General features: G+C 43.0%; 8 non-coding genes across 8 annotated transcripts; all 8 read left to right on the top strand.

The window, feature by feature from the left end:
- The first annotated feature begins 3,556 nt into the window (after window positions 1–3,556).
- Window positions 3,557–3,638, top strand: trnas-uga. Its single transcript has one exon. It is a non-coding gene; the product is annotated as a tRNA-Ser (tRNA).
- Window positions 3,639–4,718: 1,080 nt separating this feature from the next.
- Window positions 4,719–4,800, top strand: trnas-cga. Its single transcript has one exon. It is a non-coding gene; the product is annotated as a tRNA-Ser (tRNA).
- Window positions 4,801–5,725: 925 nt separating this feature from the next.
- Window positions 5,726–5,807, top strand: trnas-uga. Its single transcript has one exon. It is a non-coding gene; the product is annotated as a tRNA-Ser (tRNA).
- Window positions 5,808–6,888: 1,081 nt separating this feature from the next.
- On the top strand, window positions 6,889–6,970 carry trnas-cga. The gene has a single exon. It is a non-coding gene; the product is annotated as a tRNA-Ser (tRNA).
- Window positions 6,971–7,895: 925 nt separating this feature from the next.
- On the top strand, window positions 7,896–7,977 carry trnas-uga. The gene has a single exon. It is a non-coding gene; the product is annotated as a tRNA-Ser (tRNA).
- A 1,081-nt stretch (window positions 7,978–9,058) lies between these two features.
- On the top strand, window positions 9,059–9,140 carry trnas-uga. The gene has a single exon. It is a non-coding gene; the product is annotated as a tRNA-Ser (tRNA).
- A 1,506-nt stretch (window positions 9,141–10,646) lies between these two features.
- On the top strand, window positions 10,647–10,728 carry trnas-uga. Its single transcript has one exon. It is a non-coding gene; the product is annotated as a tRNA-Ser (tRNA).
- Window positions 10,729–12,228: 1,500 nt separating this feature from the next.
- On the top strand, window positions 12,229–12,310 carry trnas-cga. Its single transcript has one exon. It is a non-coding gene; the product is annotated as a tRNA-Ser (tRNA).
- The last annotated feature ends 492 nt before the right edge of the window (window positions 12,311–12,802 follow it).

The raw sequence follows: 12,802 nt of genomic DNA on the forward strand, positions 1-12,802 counted from the left end.
AAAGGCCAAAAACCTAGGAAGAAACCTAGAGAGGAACCAGGCTATGTTGGGATGCCAGTCCTCTTCTGGCTGTGCCGGGTGGAGATTATAACAAAACATGGTCAAGATGTTCAAATGTTCATAGATGACCAGCATGGTCGAATAATAATAAGGCAGAATAGTTGAAACTGGAGCAGCAGCACAGTCAGGTGGACTGGGGACAGCAAGGAGTCATCATGTCAGGTATTCCTGGGGCATGGTCCTAGGGCTCAGGTCCTCCGAGAGAGAGAAAGAAAGAGAGAATTAGAGAGAGCATATGTGGGATGGCCAGTCCTCTTCTGGCTGTGCCGGGTGGAGATTATAACAGAACATGGCCAAGATGTTCAAATGTTCATAAATGACCAGCATGGTCGAATAATAAATAATAAGGCAGAACAGTTGAAACTGGAGCAGCAGCACAGCCAGGTGGACTGGGGACAGCAAGGAGTCATCATGTCAGGTAGTCCTGGGGCATGGTCCTAGGGCTCAGGTCCTCCGAGAGAGAGAAAGAGAGAAGGAGAGAATTAGAGAACGCACACTTAGATTCACGCAGGACACCGAATAGGACAGGAGAAGTACTCCAGATATAACAAACTGACCCTAGCCCCCCGACACATAAACTACTGCAGCATAAATACTGGAGGCTGAGACAGGAGGGGTCAGGAGACACTGTGGCCCACTCCGAGGACACCCCCGGACAGGGCCAAACAGGAAGGATATAACCCCACCCACTTTGCCAAAGCACAGCCCCCACACCACTAGAGGGATATCTTCAACCACCAACTTACCATCCTGAGACAAGGCTGAGTATAGCCCACAAAGACCTCCGCCACGGCACAACCCAAGGGGGGGGGGGGGGGGGGGGGGGGGCGCCAACCCAGACAGGATGACCACATCAGTGACTCAACCCACTCAGTTGACGCACCCCCTCCAGGGACGGCATGAGAGAGCCCCAGTAAAGCCAGTGACTCAGCCCCTGTAATAGGGTTAGAGGCAGAGAATCCCAGTGGAAAGAGGGGAACCGACCAGGCAGAGACAGCAAGGGCGGTTCGTTGCTCCAGAGCCTTTCCGTTCACCCTCCCACTCCTGGGCCAGACTACACTCAATCATATGACCCACTGAAGAGATGAGTCTTCAGTAGAGACTTAAAGGTTGAGACCGAGTTTGCGTCTCTGACATGGGTAGGCAGACCGTTCCATAAAAATGGAGCTCTATAGGAGAAAGCCCTGCCTCCAGCTGTTTGCTTAAAAATTCTAGGGACAATTAGGAGGCCTGCGTCTTGTGACCGTAGCGTACGTGTAGGTATGTACGGCAGGACCAAATCAGAGAGATAGGTAGGAGCAAGCCCATGTAATGCTTTGTAGGTTAGCAGTAAAACCTTGAAATCAGCCCTTGCTTTGACAGGAAGCCAGTGTAGAGAGGCTAGCACTGGAGTAATATGATAAAATGTTATATGGCCCAGGAGGCCTGTAAACAGTAGCTATAAAAAGTGATTGAGTAGGCTGCATAGATTTCATGACTAGAAGCTCAAAAGACGAAAACGTAAATTCACAGTAAATTCATCAGGCTTAAGCCATGTTTCAGTCAGGCCAATCACATCAAGATTATGATCAGTGATTAGTTCATTGACTATAATTGGCTTTGAAGTAAGGGATCTAACATTAAGTAGCCCTATTTTGAGATGTGAGGTATCATGATCTCTTTCAATAATGACAGGAATGGAGGTGGTCTTTATCCTAGTGAGATTGCTAAGGCGAACACCGCCATGTTTAGTTTTGCCCAACCCAGGTCGAGGCACAGACACGGTCTCAATGGTGATAGCTGAGCTGACTACACTGACTGTGCTAGTGGCAGACTCCACTATGCTGGCAGGCTGGCTAACAGCCTGCTGCCTGGCCTGCACCCTATTTCATTGTGGAGCTAGAGGAGTTAGAGCCCTGTCTATGTTGGTAGATAAAATGATAGCACCCCTCCAGCTAGGATGGAGTCCGTCACTCCTCAGCAGGTCAGGCTTGGTCCTGTTTGTGGGTGAGTCCCAGAAAGAGGGCCAATTATCTACAAATTCTATCTTTTGGGAGGGGCAGAAAACAGTTTTCAACCAGCGATTGAGTTGTGAGACTCTGCTGTAGAGCTCATCACTCCCCCTAACTGGGAGGGGGCTATAGAGACAATTACTCGATGCCGACACATCTTTCTAGCTGATTTACACGCAGAAGCTATGTTGCGCTTGGTGATCTCTGACTGTTTCATCCTAACATCGTTGGTGCCGACGTGGATAACAATATCTCTATACTCTCTACACTCGCCAGTTTTAGCTTTAGCCAGCACCATCTTCAGATTAGCCTTAACGTCGGTAGCCCTGCCCCCCGGTAAACAGTGTATGATCGCTGGATGATTCTCAAGTCTAATACTGCGGGTAATGGAGTCGCCAATGACTAGAGTTTTCAATTTGTCAGAGCTAATGGTGGGAAGCTTCGGCGTCTCAGACCCCGTAACGGGAGGAGTAGAGACCAGAGAAGACTCGGCCTCTGACTCCGACCCGCTGCTTAATGGGGAAAACCGGTTGAAAGTTTCTGTCAGCTGAATGAGCGACACCGGTTGAGCGTTCCTACAGCATTTCCTTCCAGAAACCGTGAGAAAGTTGTCCGGCTGCGGGGACTGTGCCAGGGGATTTATACTACTATCTGTACTTACTGGTGGCACAGACGCGGTCTCATCCTTTCCTACACTGAAATTACCCTTGCCTAGCGATTGCGTCTGAAGCTGGGCTTGTAGCACAGCTATCCTCGCCGTAAGGCGAGTACAGCGACTGCAATTAGAAGGCATCATGTTAATGTTACTACTTAGCTTCGGCTGTTGGAGGTCCTGACGAACCGTGTCCTGATAAAGCGTCCGGAGTGAAAAAGTTGAGTAGGAAAAAAATAAAAAATAAACGATGATTCAAGTGCTCGGAATACTTTTTGTCTTTGTCTTTGTGTGAGCTAATTGAGAAAGTTGTGATGGCCGAGTGGTTAATACATGATTTGGCGCAATAAGATCAATATGTCGTGCCATCAAGTTTACCATTTTACACCAATGATGTCTGTTTCCAAATCCCCAATCCCTTTACTTGTTCCAACAGCTGCAATGGCTGATTCTTTAGACGTTGGACCTGAATTTCACTGGGGTCTCCCCACCCATGTTCTTACCTTGCTCGAAGCGTATAGCCCACTTCTGCTTTCTCCTCATCACTTTCCTTAGATTCCTACTGCTGCGATGGCCAAGTGGTTTAAGCTTTGCAAATGAACTCCAGTGTTGTCTCCCTGTACAGTTTTTAAAACTGCTTGCATCGCATTGACAAACCAGTCTTTATTTGTAAAATAGCATTGGTGACTTGATATTGATGAAGTGCTTAATGCATAGACTTGTCCTTTGATTCAAGTGCTCAGAATATGTATTCCTTGAATAACAGTTCAAATAGGCTCTTCAGTAGACAGTCTCGTCTTTACAGAAGTAAAATTGACAGAATGAGATAAACGACTGGTAGTTAACATAACAAGCTGTGATGGCCGAGTGGTTAAGGCGTTGGACTTGAAATCCAATGGGGTCTCCCCGCGCAGGTTCGAACCCTGCTCACAGCGCTATGACAAACCATTTATTTTTTTACATATCCTTGGTGACTTGATATGGATAATGTGCTTAATGCATGGACTTGTCCTTTGATTCAAGTGCGCAGAATATATCTGCCTTGACAAACAGTTCAAATAGGCTCTTCAGTACAGATACTGTTGTTTGTGTTAGATTTGCAATGGAAAATCTGAGAGCCAAGTGGTTAAGTCTTCAGACTTGAAACCCAATTGCATCTCCCTGCTCTTTTTAAAATCTTATTCTCAGTGAATAGTCCACTTGTACTTTCTCTGCACATAGTTTTTTGACTTGCACATTAAACTTCCAACCTTCACAGCTTTGGAAAGGACCGAGGTTACTAGATCAATATGTCGTGCCATCAAGTTGACCATTTTGCACCAACGATGTCTGTTTCCAAATCCCAATCCCTTTACTTGCATTCCAACAGCTGCAATGGCCGAGGTCTTTAGACGTTGGACCTGCATTTCAATGGGGTCTCCCCACCCATGTTCTTACCTTGCTCGAAGCGTATAGCCCACTTCTGCTTTCTCCTCATCACTTTCCTTAGATTCCTACTGCTGCGATGGCCAAGTGGTTTAAGCATTGGAATCAAAATCCAATATGTTCTCCCTGTACAGTTTTTACAGGGTGATGATAAAGTAGACCTTTAGTAATTGGATCTGTCTCCTCTGAATTTAAATTGTCCTTACTTTATGGGCTCGTCTAACGATTGAAGTGCTCAGAAAATAGCTTATTTGACTTGAAAAATATTTCAACTAGGCATTTGGATACTTTTGTCCTTGTGTGAGCTAACTCAGCAAGCTGTGATTGCAGACTGGTTAAATCGTTGACCTCGAAATCCATTGGGTTCGCCCAGTGCAGTTTTGAACAATCCAGTCTTTATTTGTTACTGATCATTGGGGACTTGATATGGATAATGCTTGGACATGTCCTTTGATTCAAGTGCTCAGAATTTATCTTCCATGACAAACATTTAAAGTAGGCTCTTCAATAGCGATAATATGGTCATTTTAGAGGTAAAATGGACAGAACGAGATAGCGGGCTGGTTAAGGCAGAGTAGCCAACAGGAGAAGCTGTGATGGCCGAGAGGTTAAGGCGTTGGATTCGAAATCCAATGGGGTCTCCCCGCGCAGGTTCGAACCCTGCTCACAGCGCTTTGACAAACAAGTCTTTATTTGCAACATGTTATTTGGGAGTTGATATGGATAATGTCCTTAATCCGTGGACTTGTCCTTTGATTCAGGTGCTCAGAATATATCTTCCATGACAAAAATGAATAGGCTCTTCAGAACAGATCCTGTTGGTTGTGAGATAGTCGAGCTGTTAAGGACTGCAAGATAACAGAGTAAGTTTTGATGGCAGAGTGGACTTGAAATCCAATGTTGTCTTCCTGCGCAGGGTTGAAATCTGCTCGCTATGACAAACCAGTATTTTGAACATATGACTTGATAGGAATCTAAGACATGGACTTGTCCAGTGATTCAAGTGCTCGGAATACTTTTTGTCTTTGTCTTTGTGTGAGCTAATTGAGAAAGTTGTGATGGCCGAGTGGTTAATACGTGATTTGGCGCAATAAGATCAATATGTCGTGCCATCAAGTTTACCATTTTACACCAATGATGTCTGTTTCCAAATCCCCAATCCCTATAACTGTTCCAACAGCTGCAATGGCCGATTCTTTAGACGTTGGACCTGAATTTCACTGGGGTCTCCCCACCCATGTTCTTACCTTGCTCGAAGCGTATAGCCCACTTCTGCTTTCTCCTCATCACTTTCCTTAGATTCCTACTGCTGCGATGGCCAAGTGGTTTAAGCTTTGCAAATGAACTCCAGTGTTGTCTCCCTGTACAGTTTTTAGAACTGCTTGCATCGCATTGACAAACCAGTCTTTATTTGTAAAATAGCATTGGTGACTTGATATTGATGAAGTGCTTAATGCATAGACTTATCCTTTGATTCAAGTGCTCAGAATATGTATTCCTTGAATAACAGTTCAAACAGGCTCTTCAGTAGACAGTCTCGTCTTTACAGAAGTAAAATTGACAGAATGAGATAAACGACTGGTAGTTAACATAACAAGCTGTGATGGCCGAGTGGTTAAGGCGTTGGACTTGAAATCCAATGGGGTCTCCCCGCGCAGGTTCGAACCCTGCTCACAGCGCTATGACAAACCATTTCTTTTTTTTACATATCCTTGGTGACTTGATATGGATAATGTGCTTAATGCATGGACTTGTCCTTTGATTCAAGTGCTCAGAATATATCTGCCTTGACAAACAGTTCAAATAGGCTCTTCAGTACAGATACTGTTGTTTGTGTTAGATTTGCGATGGAAAATCTGAGAGCCAAGTGGTTAAGTCTTCAAACTTGAAACCCAATTGCGTCTCCCTGCTCTTTTTAAAATCTTATTCTCAGTGAATAGTCCACTTGTACTTTCTCTGCACATAGTTTTTTGACTTGCACATTAAACTTCCAACCTTCACAGCTTTGGAAAGGACCGAGGTTACTAGATCAATATGTCGTGCCATCAAGTTGACCATTTTGCACCAATGATGTCTGTTTCCAAATCTCAATCCCTTTACTTGCATTCCAATAGCTGCAATGGCCGAGTTCTTTAGACGTTGGACCTGAATTTCAATGGGGTCTCCCCACCCATGTTCTCACCTTGCTCGAAGCGTATAGCCCACTTCTGCTTTCTCCTCATCACTTTCCTTAGATTCCTACTGCTGCGATGGCCAAGTGGTTTAAGCATTGGAATCAAAATCCAATATGTTCTCCCTGTACAGTTTTTACAGGGTGATGATAAAGTAGACCTTTAGTAATTGGATCTGTCTCCTCTGAATTTAAATTGTCCTTACTTTATGGGCTCGTCTAACGATTGAAGTGCTCAGAAAATAGCTTATTTGACTTGAAAAATATTTCAACTAGGCATTTGGATACTTTTGTCCTTGTGTGAGCTAACTCAGCAAGCTGTGATTGCAGACTGGTTAAATCGTTGACCTCGAAATCCATTGGGTTCGCCCAGTGCAGTTTTGAACAATCCAGTCTTTATTTGTTACTGATCATTGGGGACTTGATATGGATAATGCTTGGACATGTCCTTTGATTCAAGTGCTCAGAATTTATCTTCCATGACAAACATTTAAAGTAGGCTCTTCAATAGCGATAATATGGTCATTTTAGAGGTAAAATGGACAGAACGAGATAGCGGGCTGGTTAAGGCAGAGTAGCCAACAGGAGAAGCTGTGATGGCCGAGAGGTTAAGGCGTTGGATTCGAAATCCAATGGGGTCTCCCCGCGCAGGTTCGAACCCTGCTCACAGCGCTTTGACAAACAAGTCTTTATTTGCAACATGTTATTTGGGAGTTGATATGGATAATGTCCTTAATCCGTGGACTTGTCCTTTGATTCAGGTGCTCAGAATATATCTTCCATGACAAAAATGAATAGGCTCTTCAGAACAGATCCTGTTGGTTGTGAGATAGTCGAGCTGTTAAGGACTGCAAGATAACAGAGTAAGTTTTGATGGCAGAGTGGACTTGAAATCCAATGTTGTCTTCCTGCGCAGGGTTGAAATCTGCTCGCTATGACAAACCAGTATTTTGAACATATGACTTGATAGGAATCTAAGACATGGACTTGTCCAGTGATTCAAGTGCTCGGAATACTTTTTGTCTTTGTCTTTGTGTGAGCTAATTGAGAAAGTTGTGATGGCCGAGTGGTTAATACGTGATTTGGCGCAATAAGATCAATATGTCGTGCCATCAAGTTTACCATTTTACACCAATGATGTCTGTTTCCAAATCCCCAATCCCTATAACTGTTCCAACAGCTGCAATGGCCGATTCTTTAGACGTTGGACCTGAATTTCACTGGGGTCTCCCCACCCATGTTCTTACCTTGCTCGAAGCGTATAGCCCACTTCTGCTTTCTCCTCATCACTTTCCTTAGATTCCTACTGCTGCGATGGCCAAGTGGTTTAAGCTTTGCAAATGAACTCCAGTGTTGTCTCCCTGTACAGTTTTTAGAACTGCTTGCATCGCATTGACAAACCAGTCTTTATTTGTAAAATAGCATTGGTGACTTGATATTGATGAAGTGCTTAATGCATAGACTTATCCTTTGATTCAAGTGCTCAGAATATGTATTCCTTGAATAACAGTTCAAACAGGCTCTTCAGTAGACAGTCTCGTCTTTACAGAAGTAAAATTGACAGAATGAGATAAACGACTGGTAGTTAACATAACAAGCTGTGATGGCCGAGTGGTTAAGGCGTTGGACTTGAAATCCAATGGGGTCTCCCCGCGCAGGTTCGAACCCTGCTCACAGCGCTATGACAAACCATTTCTTTTTTTTACATATCCTTGGTGACTTGATATGGATAATGTGCTTAATGCATGGACTTGTCCTTTGATTCAAGTGCTCAGAATATATCTGCCTTGACAAACAGTTCAAATAGGTTCTTCAGTACAGATACTGTTGTTTGTGTTAGATTTGCGATGGAAAATCTGAGAGCCAAGTGGTTAAGTCTTCAAACTTGAAACCCAATTGCGTCTCCCTGCTCTTTTTAAAATCTTATTCTCAGTGAATAGTCCACTTGTACTTTCTCTGCACATAGTTTTTTGACTTGCACATTAAACTTCCAACCTTCACAGCTTTGGAAAGGACCGAGGTTACTAGATCAATATGTCGTGCCATCAAGTTGACCATTTTGCACCAATGATGTCTGTTTCCAAATCTCAATCCCTTTACTTGCATTCCAATAGCTGCAATGGCCGAGTTCTTTAGACGTTGGACCTGAATTTCAATGGGGTCTCCCCACCCATGTTCTCACCTTGCTCGAAGCGTATAGCCCACTTCTGCTTTCTCCTCATCACTTTCCTTAGATTCCTACTGCTGCGATGGCCAAGTGGTTTAAGCATTGGAATCAAAATCCAATATGTTCTCCCTGTACAGTTTTTACAGGGTGATGATAAAGTAGACCTTTAGTAATTGGATCTGTCTCCTCTGAATTTAAATTGTCCTTACTTTATGGGCTCGTCTAACGATTGAAGTGCTCAGAAAATAGCTTATTTGACTTGAAAAATATTTCAACTAGGCATTTGGATACTTTTGTCCTTGTGTGAGCTAACTCAGCAAGCTGTGATTGCAGACTGGTTAAATCGTTGACCTCGAAATGCATTGGGTTCGCCCAGTGCAGTTTTGAACAATCCAGTCTTTATTTGTTACTGATCATTGGGGACTTGATATGGATAATGCTTGGACATGTCCTTTGATTCAAGTGCTCAGAATTTATCTTCCATGACAAACATTTAAAGTAGGCTCTTCAATAGCGATAATATGGTCATTTTAGAGGTAAAATGGACAGAACGAGATAGCGGGCTGGTTAAGGCAGAGTAGCCAACAGGAGAAGCTGTGATGGCCGAGAGGTTAAGGCGTTGGATTTGAAATCCAATGGGGTCTCCCTGCGCAGGTTCGAACCCTGCTCACAGCGCTTTGACAAACAAGTCTTTATTTGCAACATGTCATTTGGGAGTTGTCCTTTGACTTGTCCTTTGATTCAAGTGTAAAATAGCATTGGTGACTTGATATTGATGAAGTGCTTAATGCATAGACTTGTCCTTTGATTCAAGACGTTGGACCTGAATTTCACTGGGGTCTCCCCACCCATGTTCTTACCTTGCTCGAAGCGTATAGCCCACTTCTGCTTTCACTTTCCTTAGATTCCTATTGCTGCGATGGCCAAGTGGTTTAAGCTTTGCAAATGAACTCCAGTGTTGTCTCCCTGTACAGTTTTTAAAACTGCTTGCATCGCATTGACAAACCAGTCTTTATTTGTAAAATAGCATTGGTGACTTGATATTGATGAAATGCTTAATGCATAGACTTGTCCTTTGATTCAAGTGCTCAGAATATGTATTCCTTGAATAACAGTTCAAATAGGCTCTTCAGTAGACAGTCTCGTCTTTACAGAAGTAAAATTGACAGAATGAGATAAACGACTTTGATTCAAGTGCTCAGAATATATCTGCCTTGACAAACAGTTCAAATAGGCTCTTCAGTACAGATACTGTTGTTTGTGTTAGATTTGCGATGGAAAATCTGAGAGCCAAGTGGTTAAGTCTTCCGATTTGAAACCCAATTGCGTCTCCCTGCTCTTTTTAAAATCTTATTCTCAGTGAATAGTCCACTTGTACTTTCTCTGCACATAGTTTTTTGACTTGCACATTAAACTTCCAACCTTCACAGCTTTGGAAAGGACCGAGGTTACTAGATCAATATGTCGTGCCATCAAGTTGACCATTTTGCACCAATGATGTCTGTTTCCAAATCTCAATCCCTTTACTTGCATTCCAATAGCTGCAATGGCCGAGTTCTTTAGACGTTGGACCTGAATTTCAATGGGGTCTCCCCACCCATGTTCTCACCTTGCTCGAAGCGTATAGCCCACTTCTGCTTTCTCCTCATCACTTTCCTTAGATTCCTACTGCTGCGATGGCCAAGTGGTTTAAGCATTGGAATCAAAATCCAATATGTTCTCCCTGTACAGTTTTTACAGGGTGATGATAAAGTAGACCTTTAGTAATTGGATCTGTCTCCTCTGAATTTAAATTGTCCTTACTTTATGGGCTCGTCTAACGATTGAAGTGCTCAGAAAATAGCTTATTTGACTTGAAAAATATTTCAACTAGGCATTTGGATACTTTTGTCCTTGTGTGAGCTAACTCAGCAAGCTGTGATTGCAGACTGGTTAAATCGTTGACCTCGAAATCCATTGGGTTCGCCCAGTGCAGTTTTGAACAATCCAGTCTTTATTTGTTACTGATCATTGGGGACTTGATATGGATAATGCTTGGACATGTCCTTTGATTGAAGTGCTCAGAATTTATCTTCCATGACAAACATTTAAAGTAGGCTCTTCAATAGCGATAATATTTTAGAGGTAAAATGGACAGAACGAGATAGCGGGCTGGTTAAGGCAGAGTAGCCAACAGGAGAAGCTGTGATGGCCGAGAGGTTAAGGCGTTGGATTTGAAATCCAATGGGGTCTCCCCGCGCAGGTTCGAACCCTGCTCACAGCGCTTTGACAAACAAGTCTTTATTTGCAACATGTCATTTGGGAGTTGTCCTTTGATTCAAGTGTAAAATAGCATTGGTGACTTGATATTGATGAAGTGCTTAATGCATAGACTTGTCCTTTGATTCAAGACGTTGGACCTGAATTTCACTGGGGTCTCCCCACCCATGTTCTTACCTTGCTCGAAGCGTATAGCCCACTTCTGCTTTCACTTTCCTTAGATTCCTATTGCTGCGATGGCCAAGTGGTTTAAGCTTTGCAAATGAACTCCAGTGTTGTCTCCCTGTACAGTTTTTAAAACTGCTTGCATCGCATTGACAAACCAGTCTTTATTTGTAAAATAGCATTGGTGACTTGATATTGATGAAATGCTTAATGCATAGACTTGTCCTTTGATTCAAGTGCTCAGAATATGTATTCCTTGAATAACAGTTCAAATAGGCTCTTCAGTAGACAGTCTCGTCTTTACAGAAGTAAAATTGACAGAATGAGATAAACGACTTTGATTCAAGTGCTCAGAATATATCTGCCTTGACAAACAGTTCAAATAGGCTCTTCAGTACAGATACTGTTGTTTGTGTTAGATTTGCGATGGAAAATCTGAGAGCCAAGTGGTTAAGTCTTCCGATTTGAAACCCAATTGCGTCTCCCTGCTCTTTTTAAAATCTTATTCTCAGTGAATAGTCCACTTGTACTTTCTCTGCACATAGTTTTTTGACTTGCACATTAAACTTCCAACCTTCACAGCTTTGGAAAGGACCGAGGTTACTAGATCAATATGTCGTGCCATCAAGTTGACCATTTTGCACCAATGATGTCTGTTTCCAAATCTCAATCCCTTTACTTGCATTCCAATAGCTGCAATGGCCGAGTTCTTTAGACGTTGGACCTGAATTTCAATGGGGTCTCCCCACCCATGTTCTCACCTTGCTCGAAGCGTATAGCCCACTTCTGCTTTCTCCTCATCACTTTCCTTAGATTCCTACTGCTGCGATGGCCAAGTGGTTTAAGCATTGGAATCAAAATCCAATATGTTCTCCCTGTACAGTTTTTACAGGGTGATGATAAAGTAGACCTTTAGTAATTGGATCTGTCTCCTCTGAATTTAAATTGTCCTTACTTTATGGGCTCGTCTAACGATTGAAGTGCTCAGAAAATAGCTTATTTGACTTGAAAAATATTTCAACTAGGCATTTGGATACTTTTGTCCTTGTGTGAGCTAACTCAGCAAGCTGTGATTGCAGACTGGTTAAATCGTTGACCTCGAAATCCATTGGGTTCGCCCAGTGCAGTTTTGAACAATCCAGTCTTTATTTGTTACTGATCATTGGGGACTTGATATGGATAATGCTTGGACATGTCCTTTGATTCAAGTGCTCAGAATTTATCTTCCATGACAAACATTTAAAGTAGGCTCTTCAATAGCGATAATATGGTCATTTTAGAGGTAAAATGGACAGAACGAGATAGCGGGCTGGTTAAGGCAGAGTAGCCAACAGGAGAAGCTGTGATGGCCGAGAGGTTAAGGCGTTGGATTCGAAATCCAATGGGGTCTCCCCGCGCAGGTTCGAACCCTGCTCACAGCGCTTTGACAAACAAGTCTTTATTTGCAACATGTTATTTGGGAGTTGATATGGATAATGTCCTTAATCCGTGGACTTGTCCTTTGATTCAGGTGCTCAGAATATATCTTCCATGACAAAAATGAATAGGCTCTTCAGAACAGATCCTGTTGGTTGTGAGATAGTCGAGCTGTTAAGGACTGCAAGATAACAGAGTAAGTTTTGATGGCAGAGTGGACTTGAAATCCAATGTTGTCTTCCTGCGCAGGGTTGAAATCTGCTCGCTATGACAAACCAGTATTTTGAACATATGACTTGATAGGAATCTAAGACATGGACTTGTCCAGTGATTCAAGTGCTCGGAATACTTTTTGTCTTTGTCTTTGTGTGAGCTAATTGAGAAAGTTGTGATGGCCGAGTGGTTAATACGTGATTTGGCGCAATAAGATCAATATGTCGTGCCATCAAGTTTACCATTTTACACCAATGATGTCTGTTTCCAAATCCCCAATCCCT

The sequence above is a fragment of the Oncorhynchus mykiss genome, chromosome 28, assembly GCF_013265735.2.
Source record: "Oncorhynchus mykiss isolate Arlee chromosome 28, USDA_OmykA_1.1, whole genome shotgun sequence".
Lineage (NCBI taxonomy): Eukaryota > Metazoa > Chordata > Actinopteri > Salmoniformes > Salmonidae > Oncorhynchus > Oncorhynchus mykiss.